Source organism: Falco biarmicus, chromosome 14 (genome assembly GCF_023638135.1).
Source record: "Falco biarmicus isolate bFalBia1 chromosome 14, bFalBia1.pri, whole genome shotgun sequence".
NCBI lineage: Eukaryota > Metazoa > Chordata > Aves > Falconiformes > Falconidae > Falco > Falco biarmicus.
In genome coordinates, this window is record NC_079301.1 from 21,173,032 (window position 1) to 21,198,676 (window position 25,645).

General features: G+C 47.1%; 1 protein-coding gene across 2 annotated transcripts in view; it reads left to right on the forward strand.

The window, feature by feature from the left end:
- The window catches only part of NEXMIF (neurite extension and migration factor), a 173,146-nt gene that overhangs the window by 130,464 nt on the left and 17,037 nt on the right, over window positions 1-25,645 (forward strand). The window contains exons 1-2 of one of the 2 annotated variants that reach the window (XM_056359971.1): window positions 16,139-16,234; window positions 17,794-23,631. The exons of the other annotated variant lie outside the window; for it this stretch is intronic. The gene's annotated coding sequence lies outside the window, so the exon portion shown is untranslated. Of the gene's footprint in view, window positions 1-16,138; window positions 16,235-17,793; window positions 23,632-25,645 lie in introns of those variants that run through there. 2 annotated transcript variants of the gene reach the window in all.

The window sequence follows — 25,645 nt, forward strand, 5'->3', positions numbered from 1 at the left end:
GTGGTACGTAGCAGTCTGCATGTTGCCCAGTTTGGCAGGTGACAATTGTTCGGCACTGGGCTTTCATGCATTGGGCATCTTCATCCACAGCAATCCCCACCAGTGGGACTGTGTGGAAGAGCGATCCTTGTCCTCTGCTAAACGCGTGGCGCTGGGAGGCAAGAAAGGGGGGAAGAGGGAATTCTGCCAGCTCTTCCCATCAACGCACAGCACAGCAATGGCACCACACTATTTAAATAAAAGGAATTTTAAAATGCTGTTTTCTTTTCGCTAATGATGGAGACCGGTTACTGCTGGTGCTTTGCTGGCCATGGACAGTGAATATCCACCAGTTCCACTTCTGTGTGTTGTTACTTTTCCTGTGGCATCTTTACTGCTCTTATAACTTCATATGATGCTGCGGATTTGCTGCAACTTAAATGCAGAGGAGGGAAGTTCAAACCAAATAGCTATTTTAATTTAAGCTAATAAAAAGGAAGCATTTCTTTTGATCATAGCTATGTAAAACAATGCTTTGCTTAAGCCTGAAGTTGCACTTAAACCTGCTCGTATTTCCCTGTGAACATTTATTCTTATTTCTGTTTGTGCTTTGCTCCCCCAGTAAATAGGCATGGTGCAAAGGTAAGAATGTTTCTGTCTAGCAAAGACACTTTTCTGGAATGAAATGAAAATGTTATTGTTTTGTTTCCAGTAATACCGCAGCCAGTGATCTTCAGTTATTTTAGTAATAACACACAGAAGGGAAGTCACCTTATATATTGGCATCCTTGGGAAATACAGTGAAATAAGTGTCAGCTTTAAAGACAGTAGTCGTCTGGTTTGCAAATTAGGAAATGATGGAGAGTGTGTGGCTTGGTAGTGTTAGGGAGGAAAGCTAACATGGATTTACAGCCATAATGGCAATCCCTCGGTCATCTCTGTTAGCTGCCTGTGAGATACCTCTCTAAATGATCTAAGTGATCTAAACCCCAATAATTAATCTGTGCTTAGAGATGCCATGAAGTGAGCTGAATTTCTCCAATTACTCCTGCTTTTCACAGTGGATTCTTCACCAGGACACTAGAAATGCCCTCACGGAGCCGAAACACCTTCACAATGCATTGGCTCTTTCCAGTGAAAAATAATTTTAGGAAAACAGGCCCGGGCAGCTGGAGCTGGGATGCGTGATGCTACGAGGCAGAGTGCATCCTTCCAGCCATGGCACCCATCGTACTCATCACCCTCTGTCCTCCTGGGGGGGTTGGAGACCTACCCCGCCACCCGAGGGGAAGCTGCAGGGTGCCCGTGGCAGTGGAGGTGCTGGTGTGGCTGGGACGCTGGCGTGGTGGCCGGGCCGGTGGCACGTGTGCGGATCATGTACCCATGCCGCTCTGGCCACGCTTGCCCAGAGTTGCCAATCTGGACTCGAAGAAGTACTTTGGATGCTGCGCCTTGGCAAGCGAGGGCTGGTGACAGATGCTAACTCTTTGTTTTTCCCCAGTATAAATACGTTCGAGCTTTTAGAGGTTGTTATTATTAGCATCATCGTTCAAGTCTTTTCAGGACAAAGTGCCCTCTGCCCACGAGGCACCGTGGGCTGCAGCTTCTCTCTGCCTTCTTACTTGGCTCAACCTGGGATACCGGGCTGCTGGCTTGTTTTGCTGCCTTCAAAACCATTCTCCTCCTGCTTTTGCCCGGCAGTGCAGATTCCCGGCAGCTTGTATGGTTTGATCCGGCAGATGTGTCCCAAGCACACAACACTTTCCAGATGTTTTCTGTTGCAGCGCTGGCACCTGTGTGCCCCACAGGAGACATGACTCTGGCTGCAGCCAGCCCCCCCCCCCCCCGCCCCCAGCCTGCCTAGCAGAGGGGAAGCCTCAGCACGGTTACTGACGTGCCCGCAGACACAGCCTGCCTGCTACAGCTGCCTCCATCTAGCAGATACACAGCCACATGCGGTTGTATGTGGTGTAAATAGTATTTCGTGATACGCTTTCATTATCTGAACTTGCATGACCTATTTCTGCCGTGGTATCTCTCAGCTGGTGGGAGGTAGGAGTGCATTATTTGTTCCATCGACTTGTTTGCTTAACTTTTAACTGGCATAGTATTTAAATAGAGCATCTCCCTGTGCATGCCTTGTCTATCTAGGCATTTGTTCCCGTTGGTGTTACTCTCCTCCTCCTCACATTCCCCTGCCTGTGTTATAGCACCTGTTGCATTTTGCCACAAATTAGACCGTAAAATTTTCACAGCAGCAATAATTTGTGCCTGTGTGGCTCTGAGCACTGCAGAGCTGGATCCTGCCCGGGGTCCGTGGGTACCACGCACGGCAGCAGGGAGGGCGATGGCAGGGATCCAGCGAGGGGAGATGGTTGTGGGCGGCCGTTCTTTTAAGACCAGACAACGTTGTGAAATACCATCAGGAACTTTGAAAAGTGTTGCTTTGGTTCCTCAAATACCTTTTAGCCCGGTTCCCTGGCTTGAGCCTTCGTGCTGGCTTCTTGCTTAGATGCTCTTGCCTACGACAGCGGTGAAACCGCTGCTGCTCGGCTGCACGCGTGCGTCTGCCTCCTGACATGTGCTTGTGTTTGGTGTAACGCGGCGTGGAAATCCCACTCTGTCACCCAGCGGCAGCACTCTGGTTTTGAAAAACGCAAGGTCAGTGCATGCTAATAGACGTTTAACACTGCAGTCTCTCCTCCTGACAGCAGGCAGTGGTTCTGCTGCAGGGATGGCAAGAAGGGAAGGAGCAAGAGGCAGCATCTCTCCCCTTGGCTCCCTGCTGACTTTGGGGTGTAGAGGGATAAACTGGAGCGTCGAGAATATTGAGAGTGCCGTGCAGGTACCCTTTTACGAGAGAATGGATTAGGGAGCAATTCGCCAGAGAGGGAAATTTGCTTCTCCGACGGCATCGTGTGAAATCTGGACACTGATATCTAGGGTATGCCAAAGGCAGCCACACCAGAGTCCTTTTTTTATCACAATACTCTTTGATTAAGATCATTATAGCAACTGGTAGCAGCACTACTGTTAAGATTGAGTTGGTATTTCTGTCTCATGGGCTGCAGCTCAGTGTTCAAGCTGTCAGCCCAGATGCAATTTTTTTTAAAAAAAAAAGAAAAGTAAAATTGGAAAACAAAAATGGTTTTCATCCATTGAGCCATTTTAGAGCTGTGTTTTTAAAAGTTAGATTTTAACTTGCCGTGGAGTATTTTTGTGGATGATGCACATCTACACGTTATAAAGTTTTCAAGAATATGTGACTCCCAAAAAATCTCCTGTACTTTAGTTTTTCTTTAGCTTGTAGTGTGAGTACATGCTCATGACTGTAAAAGGGACCTTGCGTAGTGAATTGGTAGCAAACACAACTATTATTTGCACGCTATTTTAAGTACAATGTCATTTGCCATCCAAAACCTTTTTTTGTTTCGTTTGAACCTCTGTAAAAAGGAAGAAATAAGACATCTTGTAGCTTTGCATTTCCAAGCAAATCAACATCATTTAATGCAACTGTGACATCACATAGGTAAACCAGAGCAGGAGCCGCAGCAACGGTGAGTGCGCAAGGATGAGCTCAGGGTAAAATACGAACCAACTAGAGAAATGGTAGAAGATAAGGAACATGGCTAATCCTTACATGCTCAGGAATTGTAAGACTGACTTAAATCACACAATTTAAAAAAAATAATTAAATCTTTAATTCTTTTACGTGCGGGTTGTTTTTTGAGCCTCTAGGTCATATTTGATTCATATTTTCAAGTGGTTTTTTTTGCAGTCTGATGGGCTAGACGCACGTGTTTGTTTTAGGTGAGACTCTCATGTTATCGCTTGACTCCAGGAGCTCAAGCATTCGGAAAGACACCAGACAGTCAGAGCTGATGACACTGGGTGAGCTGGAAGCACTAAATTTAGATCATTTAAAATCCTTCACTTCTACAGTGCTGCTAGATTGTTAACTGAGGTGAAAAAAAATTGAAGTACTTTGTGAGTTTCAAATTGATAGCATCCTTTTAAATCTTAGCATAAATTCAGTGGCACTTCACCTTCCTCCCACAATCGGTTCTAAAGAGTGAGAGTAACGATGTCATTTTTTTTCCCAAGCTATACAAAGAACACATATCAGGGATATATTAATGAAATATTAGCAAATCAATGCCAGGAAAAGCAACAGTAAGCTAGAAGAGAAATCTGTGCTGGTTGGCAGGGGAGTTACAGCAGTGACCTGACACGACTGAGCCAATTCAACCCAGAGTTCTGGTTGCTATTGAGAGAAAATATTACTTGCTTAGAGAAAGGAGGACGAAAGCCCTTCAGTACGATGGATTTGCACCATCTGTGACACCTGCATTCAGTAATGGGCACAGTGGATAATAGGCAAAGAGATTGTGCAGCAAAACATGCGTCATTTACCTTGGAATAAAGAGGTTTAATTTCTGAAAGGATCTCAGCACATCTTGGAGTAAATGGGAGCTGAGGGCATTTGTCACCTGGCAAACTGAGACACGTAACCGGACTGCTTGCCCCCATGTAAATAAACGTTACTGGGGCTCAGGGTTGCACGTGGAAATCTCCTGCTTGTCCATGGGCTAATGGAGCGTGGCAGATTCCTGGGGGAAACTGGCTGGAGGTGGAGCATCAGGGCCGAGGTGAAAGGTGGAAGGGTCACCAAAATCACAACTGCGAGGGTTTTTTGCCCAAGGGGACGCTGAAAAAAACTGGATTCCTCCCAGCCCTGGTTTGCATGGCCGTTGTCTGTGCGGTTGAGTGGCAGCTCATCGTCATTCCCTATGCCGAGGTGTAGGTTGAGCCCTGGAGCCCGTGAGTACCCCCTGCACCACCGCCCTTACCCCAGTAGTTGCAGCACCCAGTTCTGTGGGTCGCTTCAGGTAGGAGAGCAAACTTGTTGTCATAGGTTATTTCCTTGATGCAACCCCCTCTATTAAAAAGACCAGGAAATGTTTAATATTCTCAGATTTTAAAGATTTCTTCAGTTGATGTGAATCTTGGGTGTCTTTGCCCTGAGCCATGGTTTTCAGTTACTTCCTCACTTCTTTGGTTTTGGCTATTTTTGCTGCAATACTTGGCAAAAATACCCTGTAACTACACGCACGGTGGTGCGAGCTGTATGTTTTCTAGCACAAGTTTCCATTGTTTCAGACCTCTCTTTCTGGGCACAGTTGTTCTCCTGCACACAAGTGCTTTGCTTTTTCCCATCAGATGGGGTTCAGCTTTGCAGCCAAGGCGGCAGTGCAACCTTTGCTGGGCCCTGGGCTGCGTTTGATTGCAGCATCTTGGTGCCGCAGGATGCCTGGATGCCTGGCATCCCATCCCATGGGATTTCTACAGCTTCCTAAACCTATTACACATAAGTGGGGTCTGTCATTTCTAGCAAGTTATTCCCAGACAAATAGCAGTGGAAATGTTTTATGGACTTAATCACTGAGTGGTTTAATTGCTTCTAAGCTACAGTGCTTAGTTTTTGCTGTGATAAGCCACTCCTCTGTCAAGACCTTTGTGTTTTTCAGGTGGGGGTGAACCCGAAGCAGAAGCCCTAAAACTGTCATCCATCCCATGAAAGCATTTTAAACCAGGGGTGAGCCAGGCTGCAGCTCTCGGGGTGCTTGTCTCACTCTGCTTGCCACTGAAAAAAAACTCTGTTTTCCCACACAGTTTTGCAATACTGACAGACTTGCAAATAAACCTTTTATAACGCAACCTAAGCCCTTTGCAACTCCGCATCCAGGAGCGTGCGAGGGGCTGGCCGGTCCTCACAGCTTCTGTTCTCATTTAGGCTGTGACAGCTTCCACCTCACCGTGCCCAGGGTAAATTGGCTCTTTTTGAAACAACTCACGTTTCTTTGGGTCTAGTTTCAGCTTTGCAACCCTAAGCTTACCGCAGCCCATTTATCAGTTCCTGCTCGGAGATTTTTAGCATGCACCGGGATATCATGTCGGTTTAACAAACAGGCTGAGAGACATGCCGTCCAATACCTCCTCCATTAACCTCTCCAACGTGGCAAGCCAAAAGCCATCACTTTAAATTGCTGCAGGCCTTGTCCTGCTGTGAAAGCAGCCTGTCCCCTGTGCTTTAGATACACTTCGACATGCCAATCCCCATTTTGAAGATCCAGGGTGAAAAACCAGGCTCTGCCTGCTGCATCATTCACGGCCTCACCTCTCCATGGTAATGGACAGGAATCCTCTAAGTGACTTTAAGATGTTGCGCTAATGTCTTTCCCTTAAACAAGAGCCTTGGACACAGCCAGAGGACTAGTTTAAAACTTAATTTATGCATTGCTCTTAAGTTACTTCAGTGGGTTGTTGCTCTTATCTCTTCTGCTAAGACACAGGCTTGTTTTTTCACAATGCCAGTTGATGTTGCTGTCTGCTAGACCACGGGGGACATCATGGACCGGATGGGTCAAGGAGGACACAGACCTGTTGGAGCAAGTCCAGAGGGGGCCATGAAGGCAATCAGAGCGCTGGAGCACCTCTCCCATGAAGACAGGCTGGGAGAGTTGGGGTGGTTCAGCCTGGAGAGGAGAAGGCTCCAGGGAGACCCTGCACAGCCTGCCAGTGCCTGACGGGGGCTGCAGGAAAGCTGGAGGGAGCTTTCACAAGGGCATGTAATGATAGGACAAGGGGCGATGGCTTTAAACTGAAAGAGGGGAGATTTAGATGAGATAGAAGGAAGAAATTCCTCACCGTGAGGGTGGTGAGACACCGGCCCAGGCTGCCCAGAGCAGCTGTGGGTGCCCCATCCCTGGCAGTGTCCAAGGCCAGGCTGGACAGGGCTGGGAGCAGCCTGGGCTGGTGGTGGGTGTCCCTACCCACTGCAGGGGGCTGGAACTAGATGGGCTTTAAGGTCCCTTCCAACCCAAACCAGTCTGGGATTCGGTGATTCTACAATTCTCTTGCATTCTTCCATCAGGAAGATTTCTGCTGATGAAATCAGCAGAAAGCCTGCAGTGACAGCAGCTTGTGTTTGACCGCGTGGTGCTGTGGCAGCACAAGGCTGGGCGCCCAGTGCCTCTGCCCGCTCACCTTTGCTCTTCTGTTTCCCTCCACGCTGGAGTTCACCAAGCTCCTGTCTTGCAACTGGATTTTCTTCAGCAAAGAGGAGATGCGATGAATTCCTGCTTCGGAACTGTAGGCACTTGTGCAGGTAGAGTTCACTGGAGGTCCTGGCCACAGCAAAGGTTTTGGTTGCTTCCCACCCTGCCCCGGGCAGAGGCTCAGCCTGCCCCCTGCTTTCCTTGCAGCCTCTGTCCCCCCAGCTCCTCCTCCCACTGCTCTCCGGGAGGCAGGATCACTTATTTGCTGCAAACCAAGTCTCTGCACGTCATTTGCTCTAACTGAGATATCTTTGAAAGAATTTCTAGAGACTGTGTTTGTAAGGCATGTTTGGGAGCATTTTTGTTTCCCCACAGCTATTAGTCCTAATGAAATCCTGGGACTTTTTTAGGCAGCCTGTTATCTTTGCAATCCAGAGCTCTGCACTGATTTCCAGGAGTCTAAATCTTCAAAATGAATTTTCTCATTTTGGGATGGACATGGTGTTTCCCTGGCACAGATCCCGGGGGCTCATTTCCTCTGTGCCATAGGAAGAGTTCAGGTACAAAACTCTGGCTCTTCTCCCTGACTGGGAGAAGAAGCATTTACCCAAGTCTTTTTTTTCCTGTGTCTTTGGTTTGAAAAGCTTGCTGCGTGGTTTGAGTGTGTCTTGGCTTTCGGCTCTGTTCTCGTGTTGGGTTTATGGTAGTAGGGATTTTTTTATTTCTTTTTTTTATGCACATGTGTCTACCTGCAGCTCTTGAGGTGGTACCAAACCTCTTTCCATCAGCAAATGCATGCGTGGTCTTGAGCCTCCAGTGGAGGTTTCTGGTTTTGTGTGAGGTGCCTGTGGTGGTGTGGAGCTGTTTGCAACGATGGCGCTTTGCGCTGTGTCCCTTGCTGCCCGTTCCTCACGTGACTTAAAAATGAATGTAGAATTGAAGCTACACCATGGAGCTGCTCAGGTCACGGTTGTTACAGGTGAGTCTCAAGAGGTTAAGGGCAGCCTAAGTGAATAATTCGGTATACATATTCCTTAACTCCAAAGATACGCTTTGGTGCATATACATCTAGGACTCTGCTTTGTCTCTCAGTGCTCTCCCTGTCTATTCATTTGATTTAAATGAGTTTAAATAAAACCTGTACAGCACGTTTTACTGGACTTCCATCAAATTGCTCAACAATCACACCACTTATGGTGCACACGAATGTGTCTTTCCACTCTCTCGAGTGAAAGTAATTTATCAACAAGTGATCCTTGTCCCTGTACCATGGAAAGTCTTTGTGAAATACACTTTTTACAGCAGACTACGATTTCTAGAACACGTTCCTGTGTTACAAATATGCCATATTTCTCTTTTACATGTTAAGATGCAGAAGAATGAAAAGGAAGCATGCAGTTTTGTATAATTTTTGAAGGGGAAAGCTATCCATTGTACAGACCTTCCTTGAAATGAATAGGTCTGCATTAAACGTGTTCTTGAACTTGACGATGGACTTTGATTTAATCTATTGTAAAGGATATTTCACCAGTCTAAGTGAAGTGCATGGAAGGGGAGAACTGAGTGATTTATCCTTCTGTAACGACCTTTGTGTTTGTCAGCCGGCGGGGAGGGTATTGTTCCCTTTCCCTTTTTATCTGTTGTTTTGGATAGTCAGTAATTGGGACACCCTTCAGCATATGGGAGGCAGATTCTTCTTCTTGAAGGTTTTTAATCCACATCTACTGAAGAGCTGTTCCCCCCACACATGCTGATGCCTGTCCCACGCAGGCAGCCGGGATGCAGCACATCCTCTTCCCGAGCAGGATCCTGCCCCTTTGCCTGAGCTCGAGAGCACCCCACAGAACACAAATGCCCATGGCTTGGTTGACCCATGGCAGTGATCAGGACCAGCCTTGGGTGTGTGTCCCTGCTTGGAGTCTGAAGGACGATGTTTGGTTAGTCCAAATGAAACTTTTTTTTTTTACATCTTAACTGATGAGCTGGAAAATAACACCCACAGAATGCACTTTTCAAAGCATGCTTCACAGTGTCATCATGTCTCTACGACTGAAGAGCTTTTACCTTGGAGTGGGAGTTGGTGCCCCAAGTTCTCCAGCCACTGGTGAGAGATGCTGAGGTCTCACCCCGCCTGTGCAGAAGGGAGGCAGCCAGCAGTCTTCACTGCAGGGGATGGAAACCTGGTCTTTCCTTGCAGGCTGTTGGGGAACAGAGAAGATGGTGCTCCCTAAGGCTCTTCTGGTTTAGAGCTGGGGGAAGGCAGAGCTGCATGGGGCTGGGGGGCAGGTGCAGGCACCCACGTGCCTGGAGCAGATTGCCACCTTTCCCAGCTTGTCAAAAAGCCCCATCTCTCCTTATCTCCGGTGAAAGGATTTAGAGACAACTTGGCATAGGAGAAATTTTAAACCATCTCCTTATTCTGCATCTGTCAATGTTTCCTTGGAGGGATACATTATTTTTCAGCTGTATGAGTGGCCTTTTCCAGGTACGGTTGACACTTGTATTTTAAAAATACAGGGCTGCAGCTCTGCACCAGCAAGTGATGTGTGCCGGCAGGCAGGTGGCATCGGGCAGATGTCTGCAGCCTGGGAAAGTCAATACCCACCGCTCGAGCGCAGCTACCGCAAAAACACTCGCTTTTCTGAAAACACGCCCCAGCGCTTAGGAAGCAGAAAGCAGCGCTGAAATACTGAGTGTTATTATTGTTGAATCGGTGCGAGCAGCCATCTGGAATCTGGAACCAGATCACTGCGGAGAGGGAAAAAAACAGGGAGGGTACAGCATCCTGATACGAGCGGGCAAGATGAAGGATCCAGAGCAGGCAACTTCAGCTCAGCATTTCCTGGCTGTTCTCAGTTTTCTGTCTCAGAACTGATGTTATTTTAATATAGTTACATGGCTGGAGTTGCTGTGATTAGCACCGCAATTTGCAGTGCTTTCTTCAAAGTTGCCAATCAATTTGAGCTCAAAATAGACAGGCCCCTGCGTAACCCACGGCTGCCGCCCAAAAAAGCACTGAATGGTTTGGAAAGTCCGAATGGGATTCGAGGTGCCAGTACGATGTGCGGGATCCCCAAGCTCCTGCCTTGCGCGCCTTTTAATTGCAGATTGGAGAGCAGGATTGTTAAGCCGTGGCGTTGCCTGGATTGTGTTACATCCCTTGACGATGGCTGTGTCTCCTTGCGCTGCCACGGGACGTGGAGGTCGCATCCTTCCCCACCACCTGTTTATCCCAGCAGTAGGGCTGGCTGTAGGGTGTAGAAAAGAAGCTACTTGCTCCTCTTATAGATAATAAATGTGCACCCTGGTGATCTACTAACACTTACTCTGAGGAGCGGAAGCAGCTGGGTTTTGTCCAGATCAGGCCAGTCGTGTTGGCAGCGACTGCTGGAGCTACGAGCGCTGCAGGGTACAGATGGCACTGTGCAGCCACCTCAGTGACACCGGTCCTCCCTCATGATGTTTCTACTGCCAAGCCAGAGCCTGAACGCTTCATTTTCCTTTGTGTTTCCCCTTTTGTCACTGTTTGCCGGGCTCTGTAATGAATGTCAGCCATCGGTCTGTTAGGTGAATGGAGAACTGGGTTTGAGCAGCACTGCGTGCCCATCCATCACTTGCATCCTGCTCTTGAAAATGGAGACGTGCTGCCCCTCGCGCAGCCCTTTGGCCAGGCACACCCCCAGAGGTGGTCCCCCTGTCCATCTCTGCATGCCTTTGGGGGCCGGGGCGGCATGGGCAGGTGACAGAGGGATGGGTGGCATGGGGACACGAGCAACGTGCACCCAAGAGGAAAGCCTCCAGGTGCAGTGTGCGTGTTGCTTTTGCAAAATCCTGGGTCTGTAGTGGTTTCCTGCATCTCTGCAGCAACAGTGGATATCCCCAAGCTCACAGCATTCCCGTAGAAGCCGGATTCCTCCCTCCAAGCCCTTTTAATTCAAGGTGAGGTTGTCGGTGGCCACGGCATGCGCGCTGCTGGAGGGCTGTAATGCTCGGTCGCTGGGCAGAATTTGCTTTATTGGATTGCATGTCATGACTGCTTGTCTTTGAAGAGCGAGCCCTGTTTCCAGCCACGTCGGGATCTGCAGGAAATGCCGACAGATTTGTTTTTATTGCAGATGAGGAGTTATCCATGATCTAGTCTTGGTTTTCCAGGGGAATCGGCATGAAACCATGGATTCAGCCGTCGGTCTCCATTTAGTAGGCTGCTTTCGGTTTTGTTTTGACTTTGTCGGAGTCTCATTCTTAACAGTGTAAGGCAGAAGTTTATCCAGAAATAAGACTGGATGTTGACCAGTTTAAAATGGTTTTTAGCTTTTACCAAAGAGAAGGTGTTTTTTTTTTATTTTTAGCAGTTCCTGTGGTTTCCATCATTGTTACCAATTTAGCCAGGATACTTTGGAAACTACAATAAAGTGTCCTTCAGAGGCTGGGAACACATCGCTGCTGACTTCTGAGAAAGTTTTAAAAAAGACAGATTGTTTACTTTTGAGGAAAAATGGCAAAAATTGTGTTTTGTGGAAAACAAAGTACTTAGCAGGGCTTTGCATTAGGCAAGACAAATCAGCAAGACTTAAAACATACAGCAAAGGCAAGGTTTCCCTCCCCGTTACATCATTCCTTGCCTCACTCATATTGTGAACACAGATTTGGCTACAAATTTTTTATTTTTACTGAAGAATTGATTTCACGGCTGCCCTAAGTGAATAAAGCTGTGATGTATTAACTAATGTCAGGCATAGGATGTTTACCTATTTATCTTTGCTGCGGCATTGCCCGTAGTATTTTTTCCTCTATTCTCCAAGACTCGTTAACGTTGCAGACATAACCGAGGTCCTCCTAATGGAACAATTGCAGCCGTGCAGCTCAATATGCAGAGTAGCACCTCCAGCAAAAGCTGATAAATGCCTTTGTTTATGATTTTTTTTTCTTCCCACTCCGTTTGCATGGAGAAAGAACGGGGAAACATATTGTCTTCCTTTCGGTTTAAAAAAAAAAGTTAACAAAAAGGAAAATAATGGGTGCTGGATGCTGGGTAGTGGGGGAGGCGAGGTGGCTGCGGGACCTGGGGAGCGTGGCCAGGGCAGTGGCCCGCGTGTGGCCAGGTGATGCTCAGCCACTGGGGCTGCAAGGGGGTGCTGAGGCTGGTGCCAGCTGATGAAGGGTCCTCAGTCCCCAGCAGGTCCCCAGTGAGGGTGCTGTGCTGGCGGGGCTGCACATCAGGCAGCTTGGCGTGCTCTGCCGGCCTCGCTGTACCTGAGGCTTGTGAAAAAGGAGCCCAAAGCATCACATGGCTTTTCCTTCCATTCCTGAATTGCAGGAATTCACATCCCAGGAACAGGCGCCGTGTGTGGGGCAAATACCTCAAGTTTCTGACGTGCGTGGCGGTGGAGAGCTGGCTTCCCTGGTGCCGTGCGGCTGCACCGCCGCAGGTCATGCCGTGCCATGGCCGGGCGGGCAGAGCTGCAGGGCGGCAGGTGGGTCTGGGGCGCTCTCCCCAGCTCGGCCCCTCAGCTCTCTCCTCTCGGGCAAATGGCTGCGGCGATTTGTGCCCCCTGTGCCCTGCGAAGCAGCGCCAGGGTCCCCGGCACGGCGGTGAGCCATGCGGTTAGTAATGCGGGGGGAGCCTTTCGGGGGTCCCAGGCTGGCTGATTGGTGTAGCAGGGTTTGAATTCTGCAGTGAATATGACTAATAATCCATGACCTGGCTGTGATTATAGATGAAAGAAAGCTGATGAAGAGACCCTGCAGTGGCACAGAAAGGAATTAGACATTGTCTAAAGCCAGGGCAGTACCGGAGCATTTGGATTTCACATCTGAGATTCACGGGTGAATAATTCAGCACTTGAAAAAATGCTTCAGCCGCAGTGTGACATCTCCACATCTTCTTTCAGTGATATCCAAGACTTTAACTAAACATTGCTTCCCAGGGAGATGGGGCAGCTGTCCAGATATTTTTCCTCTTAAATATCAGCATTCCAGATTGTTACCTGGATACGGATGGGGATTTGGACTGATATCTTAGGAGCTGCAATCTCTCTTAATGCGGGATTTTGCCTTCAGAAATTGCCTTCGGTGTTTGGCGGAACCCAAAATCTTTCCAAGTGAAAATTAAGAGATGTAACTTTACATTTAATTGATGCTTTCGTCTAATCGGGTGAACTGCTACGGCATGCAGAGTCGTGGATGGGGCTGTTTGGGAATTTTAAATAAATGAACCAGTTCTCAAAGGCAAATGTTGGCAGATTTATTAAACGTGAATAGGAAAGTGGAGGGAAAGAGGAATGGGTATAAAATGGCCCTGTAAAATGGCTTGCTGTTTTGTAAATGCAGGAGCCCTATAAACTAAACCAGCTGCTGCATTTTACAACTAAATACAGTGCTATTAAATCTCTGTATTTGAATAGTGGGGTATAACGGTCCGAAAGGAGAGTGGTAAAGTGTTCGTACAGCCTTTGCTCTGCTTCTTCCAGCATATACGTTAGGATAAGTCTTTAAATAAATGACCGCTTATTATCCCTCAAATAATGCATCCTTTTTCTGAATCATTAGCTAAAAACGGGTGGTATCTTATAACTGTCATCAGTTCAGACTCCTTATCAGGCCTAATAATTTCTTTTCTCGGTGTGATGAGTGTTGCGATCATTTGCTTTTCCTCCCTACCCTTATTCCTTTTTAGTCAGAAGCATTCGCTCCTTCGGATGCACATCACAGGACAAGACTGTGAAGCTATTTTACCCGTAAAATTTGATGGTCTAACTGTGTCAGCTATAGGGAGCTGCTCACTCTGCTATGAAAATACGGCTAAGTCAATAGGTACTGTGTAGTTTCTCTAAGTGTAACTTACTTTTAGATCCATCTTGCCTGGCAGACCCAATGCACCGAGGTGGTCTCTGGGAAAAAAACGATGACGACGAAGTATCTCAGAGCTCCTACCCGGTTGTGTAATTCAGCGTTTTGAAAGCAAAAGCAAACGAACAGAAGTAAACCCAGCTTTGTACTCTGGAGCTAAAAGCACAGGCTTTCCTTTCCCCGCACAAGGAATAGGCAGGAATTGCATGAAGTTGGAAGTTTAAAAAGGAAATCATATGGAAGAGCCCATCTGCTATCAATATAGTCATTTTTACGTATATAGAAAGGAAAAATCCTTATAAAACTTCAAGTTGTTCCATGAATATTCAAAGGATCTGGCTAGAAACATGGATGTGATGGCTGAGGGATTTTTGTCTTCCACATCCCTGAGGAACATCACCATTTTGGGGGGGGTCTCTCACCTTTGTCTCTTCTCTAGCGATCTACTTCCCTTAGTTTCTCATAGCCGGCGACGGCCCGCGTTAGAGTGCACTGTGTGTGCCGTGGGAGGGGAACTGCAGCAAGGACAGAAAGTGAGTCCTTCTGCATGCAGACATGCCTGCAGGCGTGCAGACAGCCCCTTGGTTCGTAGCTAACAACACGGTGCGTGCTGCCCAGGGTAAGTGCCCCGGGGAGGAGGGTGAGGGGGGAACAGCCGGGGCAGAGCTCGCCGGGGGACTGGCTTTTGCCGTGGGAGCTTCCCCCGACACAGCTGGGCACCGCAGCCGGCTGGAGCCATCGCTCCCCACCATCAGTGGGTACTGGCCCAGTGGGTACTGGCCCTGCAAGGCTCCTCCAAATGGTTCTTTGCATAAAAGACGGGAGGAGCGAGCCCTTCCTCCCCTTGCTCCAGCTTAATTTCTTCCTGTGCCTAAGCCAAGCACGCAGTTGTTTGGTCTTCCTAGCTGTGCTTTTATGAAAATTAGGTATACTTTAGAAATTAACACTTTTTATCCTGAGTCCATGTTGGCTAATTGCTAATAAGAGACAAACGAGCTTTGCGAAAATTTCCTTTTTCCTATAAAATTTCTAATTTGAAGATATTAGAAAAGAGAAATGTTTACCCCACTAGGGTTACTGCAAATATCCTGATGAGCTTTCATATCATCCTCCAGCACCAGCCAGCTTAATTGCCCTCCTTAGTCCAAACTTTAATATATTACAAATCTGTACAGAAAAAAATCCCTCTCTTCCTTCTTCGTTTTTTAAACCTGGTGGTTAAGAGGGACAAGAAGAGAATATGTCTGATGGGAAGCCTTAATAAGTCAAAAAAAGAGGTAACCATAAAGTTTAGGGCTGAGTCTTTTCTTCAGCGTGCCTCTGTCAAATCCATTTCCTTGTGCTGTTCTCGCTCCGTATTAATCTGTATCTTCAACCAAAATTTTACACGCCCTTCTTCAGCTGAGTTATTTGATAATATCCAGTGTGCACGGGACTGTGAAACGTCCCTTTCTTAGTAAGCTGCTGTAATATTAATGCACTTGACCTTGGTGTCTCATATTTCCTGATTAGGTTCACAGGAAGAGTTTGCTAAGCTTTTAAGATACTGTCTTATAGACCTATCCGTAAATACTCCAGCAGAAAGAGAATTTTGGTAATAAGTTCATTTAAATGAAGCAATTCTGCCCATCAAGGAATCTCCATCCCGCACTATTCTTTCATGGCTTTTGTTATTTTAGACTGGACTGATACATAATTAGCTTTGGAGAGGTCCTTGTGTTTTTGTAAGGTTAATACCCCAGTATCACACTGAATTTTCAACCTTTGCAGATTTATGAGGGTTGGAGTTTTTAATCATTCCAGCCTCATTTTCTCAGAAATGCAGGCTCTTAACATTTCTGATTTATCTTAACTTTATATCCGGAGATTGAGTGAAAGCTACATGTTTGGAATACAATTGCTTTTAAGCAGGAAAGGCAAAAAGCCACGTTATGGGCTGTCTTTGGGCATCTTTTCTTCTTCTACCTGTAACAGCTGGCGGGGTGGCCGGCAGAGCATGGGGCAGTGGCAGCAGCGGGGACCATGCTTGCTAATATTAACCCCGTCGAGGCAACACCACATGCTAGCTCTGCTTAACAAAGCAAAAATGTAAATTCTCAACTCCTCTCTGAAGAAAAATGTTTCTGTTGCTCTTTTCCCATTTGGCTTGGCGCGAGGCTTTGCTGTGGTACCTTGAACGTTATTTTTGTAACTATTGCGTGGTGCATTAAGTACCCTCTTCATTTTCTCAGGGGTTTGCCTGCCTGCCATCAATGCTGACCAATCAGGAGTCACGCACCCAGCCCAGACAGTGCGTGGCCGTCTGCCAGCGCGATGGCCTGCACTCAGCATTGACATCTATCCATGACGTGAGTCTGTAGGACACAAAGTTGGTACGATCTGTCACCAATACGCTTACTACAGCTCTCTTTGGTCCCGTCCAGTAGGAGGGAGTATTTCCTCCACGCATAATCTAGTTAATCAGAGCCATCAAAACATTTTGGAGCCCTTAAAATTCAGCTGTAAACCAAGGTGGATCTGCTTGCTCCTCAGTCTTTGGGTAAGTGGCAGTAGCTGCTTCCCCATCCCTTGGGGGGTCGTTTAAGGACTTTATCTCCTCCTCCTGCCTGAAGGAGGTTTTTACCTCTCACACAAACTCAAATAGACAGCTGAGAGAAGAGATCCCTTTTAAAGTTGTCCAAAAGTGTCTGTTTTCTTTCCCAAGTGAAACATCTGTTTTCCTTAGTATCTCTTATGAGCAGGGTTGGCAACCTTTTTTAGCTTCTCTTGGGCTCACCTAGTATTTGTTTCAGAGAAGCTGTTTATTTGCTTCACTACTTTGCACAACAGTCAGTTTTCCTCTGATTTCCAGTACTGGGTGATGTTCTGGAACCACTGCTGGTTTTTGAACCCCGGGGCTGGAAGGGCCTCAGTCCTGAGCTGCTGTGGTCTGGCTTTTGGTTTGCTTTTTGGTATATTGCTGATGGTGGTGGCTTGTGTTCTTCAAATTTGTTAATAAGCTTGTTAATGAGCTACTCACTCTCCTGTGGCTTTACAAGCCTTCCATAGCAATTTACTGATTTTTTCTTAGATATTCCTGAAAATCTTTGTATGTATCTTGTGCTGAGAGGCAGTGTAAGGTAGATGTGAGCTATTCCTGAGTATTGGTTATATTTGAGTTCCCATCTACTGAAGTCAGATCTGCTGGAAAAGAATGAGACCTGTTGATTTATGACCCTCATGGAGATACATAGAGTATATCAGGTTCTAACATATGGCCTGTGCCACGGAGAAGTGGGATCAGGGTTCTTCCTCTTTCAGATACATTCAGGTCTTGCTCTTCCAACAAATACCACCTTTTCCTCCTTTCTTTGCAGGCTTGATGTATCAAGAGCTAAGTTTAGGAAATCCCTGAAATCCTCTCTTGCCTTCCTCTCATCCCATCCCAGACAAAGATAACTTTTGCTTCTCTAAATGCGTTAGTAATCCTAATAAGCTGTAAAAAGAAGGAGCTAACCCTGCCTGGATAGCCACTGCAGTTAATTTTCTTCTGAGGTGACCTTTGGTCAGGGTGGACCACAAGTCCTTCGCCAGCAGCCTGCCTGCTAAGACAGGAAGGCTGTATTTAGCTCATAAAATCGCAAGCCTGTCACGGGGAGCAAGGTCCTGTCACGGGGAGCAAGGTGGCAGCCGTACCTGTGGCAGTTATCGTTGCCCTTTTTTTTAATAGGCTTGTACCAATGGCTTAATGCTAGGTCTGCTGGTCATCAGTTGTAAAAAACGTCTGTCTTTGGGTAAGGCTATTTATTTATTTATTTATTTATTTAATTTATTTATTTATTTATTTATTTATTTTAATAATTACAGAAATGTTTTTACTTTAGGCCATCGCATCTAAACCAAAGCTTGTGTTCTTTTTCATTTTCAGGAGGAGAAAAGCTACCCCTCAGCTTGCCAGTGCTTCTCAAAACTATGCGGCTGGTGACACTAATTATTGCTTAATTTCTTTCCCCACTTATAAAATGAGAGAGGATGACCAAAACGAAACCCAGCGCTTCTTCTTCATAGCCCTCCCTTGCTCTCAATAGCCAGGAAGCCCCTTTATGCTTCTTGACCTCAGAACGGAGTGGCCTCACTGAAGCCCTCGGCAGCCTACCTGGGTGGGCTCCTGCCTTCCCTCGCCCTCGTTATTCCCAGGGTGATACATCCCCAGCCCCACTGTGTAAATTCACCCCACGCTTGGTGAAAAGGGATATTTGTTTCTTCCTTACCCAAGTCATCAACTTTCTAACAGGTCCTCGACTGCGGTCTCTGGGGACGTGGCACTGAGCTGTGCCCATTCAGGACCAGCACCCTTTGCTTTTGGACTCAGACCGTCCCTTTTCCTCCCAGTTTCTCAGTCTCCCTGTTCTCCACGTTACTGCTTGGACTTTTTTTTTTCGCTCCCTCTCACACCCGTAGTGCAATGATTCTTCGCTCTCTTTCCTTGCATTTCAGTACTCTCATCTTTTGGGTTGAGCAGCTATCCTCTCCCTAACCCGGTACAGTACTGTGCTGAAATACGCTGTATTTCAGACGTTCCCTCATGGGTTTCAGCTTCTCAAGGATTTTAATTGCTGCCTTTTTTCCTTTATGATATAGTGCTGCTCTGGATGTGTGAGAATACATTTACAGAGAAAGCTCCTTCTGTATTTTACCTGTGCTTTGTCAGGAAGGCTATAATTTTGTTCACTTCCTTCCTTTTTCCTTAAAGTTGTTTGTGACAGGTCTTGAAATACTTCCACCTTATGTCCTCCAGAGTAAGGTCAGAAACTGTTCTTTATTTTAGAGTCAGCTCTAAAATACTCTGCTCTTCATATCATATCTTGGGGTCTGCTGGAGTTGGGGCTGGGGCTCTGCGATAATTGTTGCATCTGCTTTCAGCTGAGGAAAAAGTGGAGGCTTGCTATGAATATTAACAAGCCATCCATACTTTACACCTTCTGGGAACACACTAGTTCTTAAATTGTTTCTTCTTTTCATGGTTTTTGTGTTCTCTCCATTTTCTCTGCAAGCTCTTTTTTTATCAACTTCATTTTTTTCCCCCAGATTTATTCCTAATTGGAGGCTTTTATCTGTATTTATATTTAGGTTGCCGAACCTATTCTCAGCTAACGTTGACTCTATCAAACCTTACCCTCTGGAAGCATTTCCTAATGAGATTTTCCTGGGAAAATAACTTTGAAACCAGAACCCTTAAGTCCAGCATCCCTTCCATGGGCCTGAAAAGCACTTTATGATGGGCAGAGTGGGAGGCTGGTTTCGCACTGCACCTTTCCTTACAATCTTCACCTTTCCAACCCTGCCAGTTCCAGAAACCTCGTGAACTCGGTGGTTTTTTCTTGTCATGGTGCTGGGCAAAATTCAGAGACCCTTGACCTAAACAAAAATGTCAATTCTGGGGAAAACAGGTTTACTCAGAGAGGTGCTTTTAGAGACTTAGTAGTAAAATACATCCCCATCTGCTGGCAAGTGAAGATTTTTATCGCTTCACCCACCAGTTATCAAATTATAGCAAAAAAACAAGGATCAAATGGAATCCCTGGAATAAAAGGTATTTGGGAATTTCAGAATCTGGTAGGAAAACAGCATCCTTCAGGTCAGTGAAGGCTGGCCCTAGCATCGCTGCAGCGCTGCCGGCGCATGGTGGGATCACTGCCCCACCACACTTTCTCTGCGGGAAGCTCTCTGTCCTATGTCCTGCCCAGGTTTTGTCAGGGCTAAAAGTAAAAAAAGGGGGGAAAAAAAACAAGGGAAGAAAAAAAAAAGGCAGAAACCTCCTGGATATTCTCCTCTGCACAGGCCTTGCTGCCCCGTCCGGCGCAGCGCAGGCGGGTGATGGGGTGGCTGTGCTTTCGAGAGGAGCGGTGCGCCCAAGGGGGCAGCCCAGGGGGCGAGGGGGCAGCTCCGGCTCCTCGGGAGGGCCGTGGTTCTGTTTACAGCCCGTTCCTGGTGGATGCCCCTGTACTCTGTGTTGTGCTTCTGCAGGAGAGGTAATGAAGTCCTGCAAGTGCAGGAGGCGCCGTTAAGAAGAGCACAGCATGTTCAGCATCCATTCGTACCACCGATAGAGCTGAGTTCTTATCTACTATTACTCCCCTGAATGTAAATATCTCGGAGACATTTACATGGTATTTCTTTTTAAGTATATAATGTTTTCATTCAAAAGTATCATAATTCTTAAAAGACCTGTCAGAGGCTCTGACATGTAATTAATTTCTCTAAAGCTCTTTTTTTGAAAGATACAACCGCATATATAGAACACCTGCGCTTATTCACAACTCTGTGGGAAAAAAGCCACATCTCTTTTGCTTTCTTCCCCCACTTCTCCATAAAAAGAATTTCCTCCACTTTGGATACTGCCTCTCCATCTACCCAAATGATCTACAACAAATAAAAGCACTCGGTATGTAAAAGTTGTGTGTAAATAGGAACTGGCACATTGCGTTTTGTCTGGGTGCTAGTGACCTTTTATTTTTTCAGCTCTAAGCTGAAACACTCCTGCAACTTTAATTATGGAACAACCATTGCTAACCCATAATCTAGTCCATCTAATAAAATTTCCCATATGTGTAGGTGGGCTTTCAGTCGGTGTAGTAGGCTGTTTATTTTTACCTGGTAGATATTTTTTTCTCCTCTGCTTGGAATGAGTGTATTAGGCTTCAACAGTGTAATGCTGGTGCCCAAGCAGTATGAACGAGAAGGTGTTCAGGCAGCTGTGGGTATATATATATGTATATGTCTAAGTGGCCAAGCACTGGATTATGTGGCAGTCATGGCTAGCTGGCTTGCTTTATCCCCTCAAAGCACTTCCAGGGCATCACTGCAACCATCACTGCTTCTGCTGGAAAATGCCAAGAGCCACATCACTGCTGCCTCCCGAGGAAGAGTCTGCAGAGAGTCCTCCGGGGGAAGGAAATCTCTCCTTCCCTGCGCAGAGCACAGCTTCTCCTTGGGCCAGCATCTGAGGAACCAGGGCTCTCCAGCTGGGGAGGCTGAAGGGCATGTCATAGAATCAGAAAATGAATCATAGAATGGTTTGGGTTGGAAGGGACCTTAAAGACCATCCAGTCTCCTGGGTAGGGACACCTTCCCCCGGACCAGGTCACTCAGAGCCCCATCCAGCCTGGCCTTGGGCACTGCCAGGGATGGGGCACCCACAGCTGCTTTGGGCAGCCTGGGCCAGTGTCTCACCACCCTCACGGTGAGGAATTTCTTCCTTGTATCTAATCCAAACTGACCCTCTTTCAGTTTAAAGCCGTTCCCCCTTGTCCTGTCACTACAGGTCCTACATGCCCTCTCCCCGTGTGTCCCATGACAGCAGCAAGGTGACGGACCCCTAGCTGGACGCCTTGTAAACACCCACTCGGGGCAGCAGCACGCAATACTTGGGGGGATGATGATGACAGGGGAATGGACATTTTCTGGCTGAGAAAGAAGCAAAGCAACCTGTTGTTTTCTGTGTACAGGACAGGCACCAAGCAGGTGCATTTTTCCCTCGTGGTTGTATAAAATTGGTGGCATTTCCCCTTTTGCTTTTGTAAAATTAACATTAATAGGAACATGCTTAAATCCAAGCTGTACGAAAATGTGCCACTTTTAAGTGAACATAAGGTCCATCGTTTATGTGACGAGATGAATATGGGAACACGTCCAGATGTTTCAGCTTTGTAATTTGGGCATTTCCTCCTCCATTCCAGGTAAATAACTGGCACCCCTCGATTTCATTTCCTATAGGGAGCATTGATTGTCTTGCTGTTGCTTTGCATACCCTGTTGAATTTCTAGAAAAAGCAATAGCCTGGGTTTAATCCCAAGAACTGATGGAGAAAAGTTGTGCCAGCCTCACTGCTGGGAGCGGAGGGAGCTAGTGGGGCCTCAGCTGGAGCGTTGGCTTTCCTCCTCTGGCCGTGTGTGCCTCCACTCCGGCGGCACCAGTGCCCAAAAAAGTGCTCAAGTATCATGTGGGTTCTTAAACCAGAACAAGAAAGTGCTTTGCGTTCCTTGGCCACCGGCGCTGAGGGATGCCTGCTCGCCAGGCAACGGGAAGTTTACAGCGCAGGCTCCATTTCAGGTGCTGTGTTTGTGTTCTTCCAGGCTTGTGCACGCAGTCTAGTCGCTGACAGCTTTTGTTCAACCCCATTAGCACAAGCACTGGGAAAACTGACAGGAACCATGAGGAATGGAGAATTTTGTCAACTGTGATGCTGAAGGTGTTTTTGAGGCATTTGCAGGCTTTCACCTGACATGAGTCATGGGGCTGAAAGGGATTTCTCCAGGTCAACAAGACCTGGTCTCCCGTGTATTGCTATCACAGGCAACTGCATCCTGTCCTTCTGTCCATTAATTTGTCCATCTTGTGCTTAAAACTAGTTGAATTATTGTTTAGCTCCACTGCTTGCTTTCTGTGACTTCTTCCCTTTGATCCCCTTTCTTAGCCAGTGCCTTTCTCTGTCATGCCAGCTGCGATCTTAGCAGACCAGTGCCCTGAAGTACGTGGTGCGTTCAAGAGAAGTCCGCCTGAATTCTTCCCTACGACTGAACCACCTGTGACCACCCTTGAAGCACAGCCTGCCAAGCTGTGCTCTGCCCTCCTCCTCCAAAGACCCGGAGTTCATCTGACTGCACATCTTTGACCATCACCTTCCACACACCATCCTCTTCCTCCATCCATTCCAGCTCCAGTCAAGTTCATAAATGTCAAGCTGGTGACTGATTTTCCTCCTGTCAGTTCTTCATAATAGCGTGACCCCAGTCGTGTATCTTCAGTGGCTTGACGTCCTCTGAAATCCATACTCTCTCCCTTTTATACTTCTGTCCACAGACAGCTCTGAGTTCTGTGCTCTCCTGCTACCCGGTGTATTCTCTGCCTGGCACCTCCATACCCCACACCTCTCTCAGTTTAGTTTTTCTTCTCAGGGACCCAGCTGTTCTCCTCCTCTTTGCTATTCCCAGCCTTCTCTTTCTTCTTGCTCTGCATTGCATCAGGCTCCTTTGTCAGCTCTTTTTTCGGTTGCCAGTGTTTCTCGCTGTCCCTCTTGGGATCTGACCTTTGACAGTCACGCTGCTCCCAAGAGGTCCTCTTGTTCAGCAGGTGTCCGCAAACTTCAGATCATCCATCTCTTTTGCAGTTCAGCTCTCTCTGACCATATGTGACGATCCCTGTCTGAACTCTTCTCAGTTCTTTTCAGCTCGTTCCTAGAGCTCAGCCCTGCTCTCTGCCTTGCTGCGGTTGAGGCACATTGTGGTCTGCGGGCAGAGCCCTTTGTTCTTGCATTGCGTCATCTTCATCGTCTTCTCCAGCCTTTGGGTCGCATCTGCTGGGAAATGTCCCTTCTGCACTTACCTCCCCCTTACACACATGCCTCCTAAAGAAATAATAATAGGAGGTTAGAAGTCCTACAGGTCTCCCCACCTATAAACTCTTTTCCTGCCTCCATTTGCTTGGCTGCTTGCATGCCCATTGCTCGCTGCCTCAGCCCGCTGCCCAGATGCTCTCCTCAAAGGCTGGCCGGTGAGTATCTGCCAGAGCTAAGGAGCAGAAGCCTCCCTCACCTACCTGTTTGCGAACTGCAGTCAGACCGCCGACTCCACAGGCTGCAAGAGCAAGAAGCAGGCAGGCGGAGAGGCTTGCAACCCACGGGTGAGACCCTGCTCCTTCCTCCTCCGGTGGAAATCCCGTCGGGAATAGGATGATGCCTTCTTTAAAATGCTTGGGATCTTTCTTGGTGAGCTTGCTAGTGTTTTGTGTCTGCGTTGTTATTTTCTCTCTGGAGATGTTTTGTGCGCTGGAAGTGACAAATTTACATTATTGGAGAATTATTGTTTCTGCTTTTGTCCTATGTTTTATTCATTGGAAGCCGTTACTTTAATATGGCTGTGATGATGTTCCTGGTTGAAAACAGGCCACCTGTGGCATTTTACACCAAATCGCTCTAAACCAGCACACCCAGGCAAAAACCAGGTCAGCAAAGCCGTGCAGAGACGATGCTTGAGCCACGGGTCCGTGCTCGTTGTACTGATAATGACTCGAGTTGCAGGATGAAGCGTTCTGCACAACCCCCCGCAGCTCTCACCCCTCGCCTGGTGCTGTGGGCTCAGCGCTGAACGGTGACAAGAAGTTCGGTAGAGTCCTGATTTGGCTTATGTACTTAGATAGCTTGAAATGTTGCTGTGATTCTGCTGTGAATATAAATATTATGAAATATTTCAGTGGTGGTCGTACTCCCAAGTCCTTTCTAGGACTGAGGCTGTGGTTTTGTGAGGGAACGTGGCCTGTCCTGTGGGGGACAGCAGGTTCATACCAAACCATAGCCAGCAGTCTCAACTAAATTGAAAATAATTAGAGAAATTAATAGAATAAATTGTGGGTGTAGTCTCTGAATGCTGAAGCCCCTCAGCTGCAGAAAGTCGCAAGCAAGGCGTGATGGCAGGGCCATCAGAGTATGCGGAAATGCTGACTGTAACCTTCCTGTACGTTGAAGGTGAGGGTCCCATCATCCACAGCAAGTGTGCTGAAGTGAGCAGCAGGTTCAGATCCGTACACATGCGTAGCCGAACGTGCCGTCCTCCCACCCTGCCTGCCCATGGCTAATTGAAATGGAGGATCTTTGCACATTTCTCTTCCACCTGGCAAACCACAAGGGCGTGCAGGCACATCTACCAGGTCACAATCTGTTGAAGCTCCTAACTCAGCCTTTCCTTCTCCCAGAGCTTCCTCGGGCAGTGAGCAGTCCCCTCCCCAGAAGGCACGTTGGCCCATGCGTGGGGCCAGTGGTGGTCCTCTGGTCTCCTGAGAAGCCTCTGGCTCTCCTGAGGCTCAAGATATTTCATTAACATTTTTATTAATAGATGGTTTTAAAACTTGATTTATTAATATTTATATCAATTAAGATGTGTTTAATAGGCAGGAGATATTATCAAAGAGGCATGGGGTTGTAGCCTGTTACTGGGAAGCGCAGAGCAGCTTTCACACTTAGGAGTTAATCTTCAAGCTGCATGGAAATAACTCCCAAGGAGGCCTGACCTGTGCTTTGGCATTTCCAGTCGCTCCTGTTGCAACGATGCTTCTGTTGCGAAGATGCTTCTGTTGCAACGATGCTTTGGCTGGAGCTGTTGTCAGTGCTGTGGGAGCCCGGGGTGCTGGGGAGGGTGCGGGCGCTGGCAGGGAGGGGTCTTACTGCAGCAAACCGACGTGTGTTTGGAGAGCTTTGAAATACGGATTTGCATCAAAGTAAAACTCTCAGGGTTAGTTAAATATTCCTCTAAATATGCAAAGGATTTGAGTTACTGATGCTTGTTATTCTTATCTTACTCTCGGTGTCACAACATCTTTAAGTTCAGTGAAGGTTTCACTTACTAAGATGGTTGTAAAGATTTCACGTTAATTAAGAGGACTCCACTGCAAATCTGAATATGAATGAAGTTCGGCTGCTGAACCCAGGACAGTGAAGAAGTGGGAAGATCAGACATTGACAAATGTTGATTTAAAAAAAAAAAAAAAAAAAAAAACCACAAAAAAAACCACCACTAAAACAAAAAAGCACAAAACCCCCACCTAAAACAATGCTTCCATCTAGTACCTGTTCTGTGAAAGAGAAGAAATTGAGTTCAAGTTGTTAGAAGGAAAAAAACTAGACTCTGATTTGAATTTATGGTCAAAGAGGTAAAATTCTGTCCCTGGCGCATTGACGAGGGTTACCCAGTGCCACCCATGCCTGGGGACTCAACTGCATCTCTCCA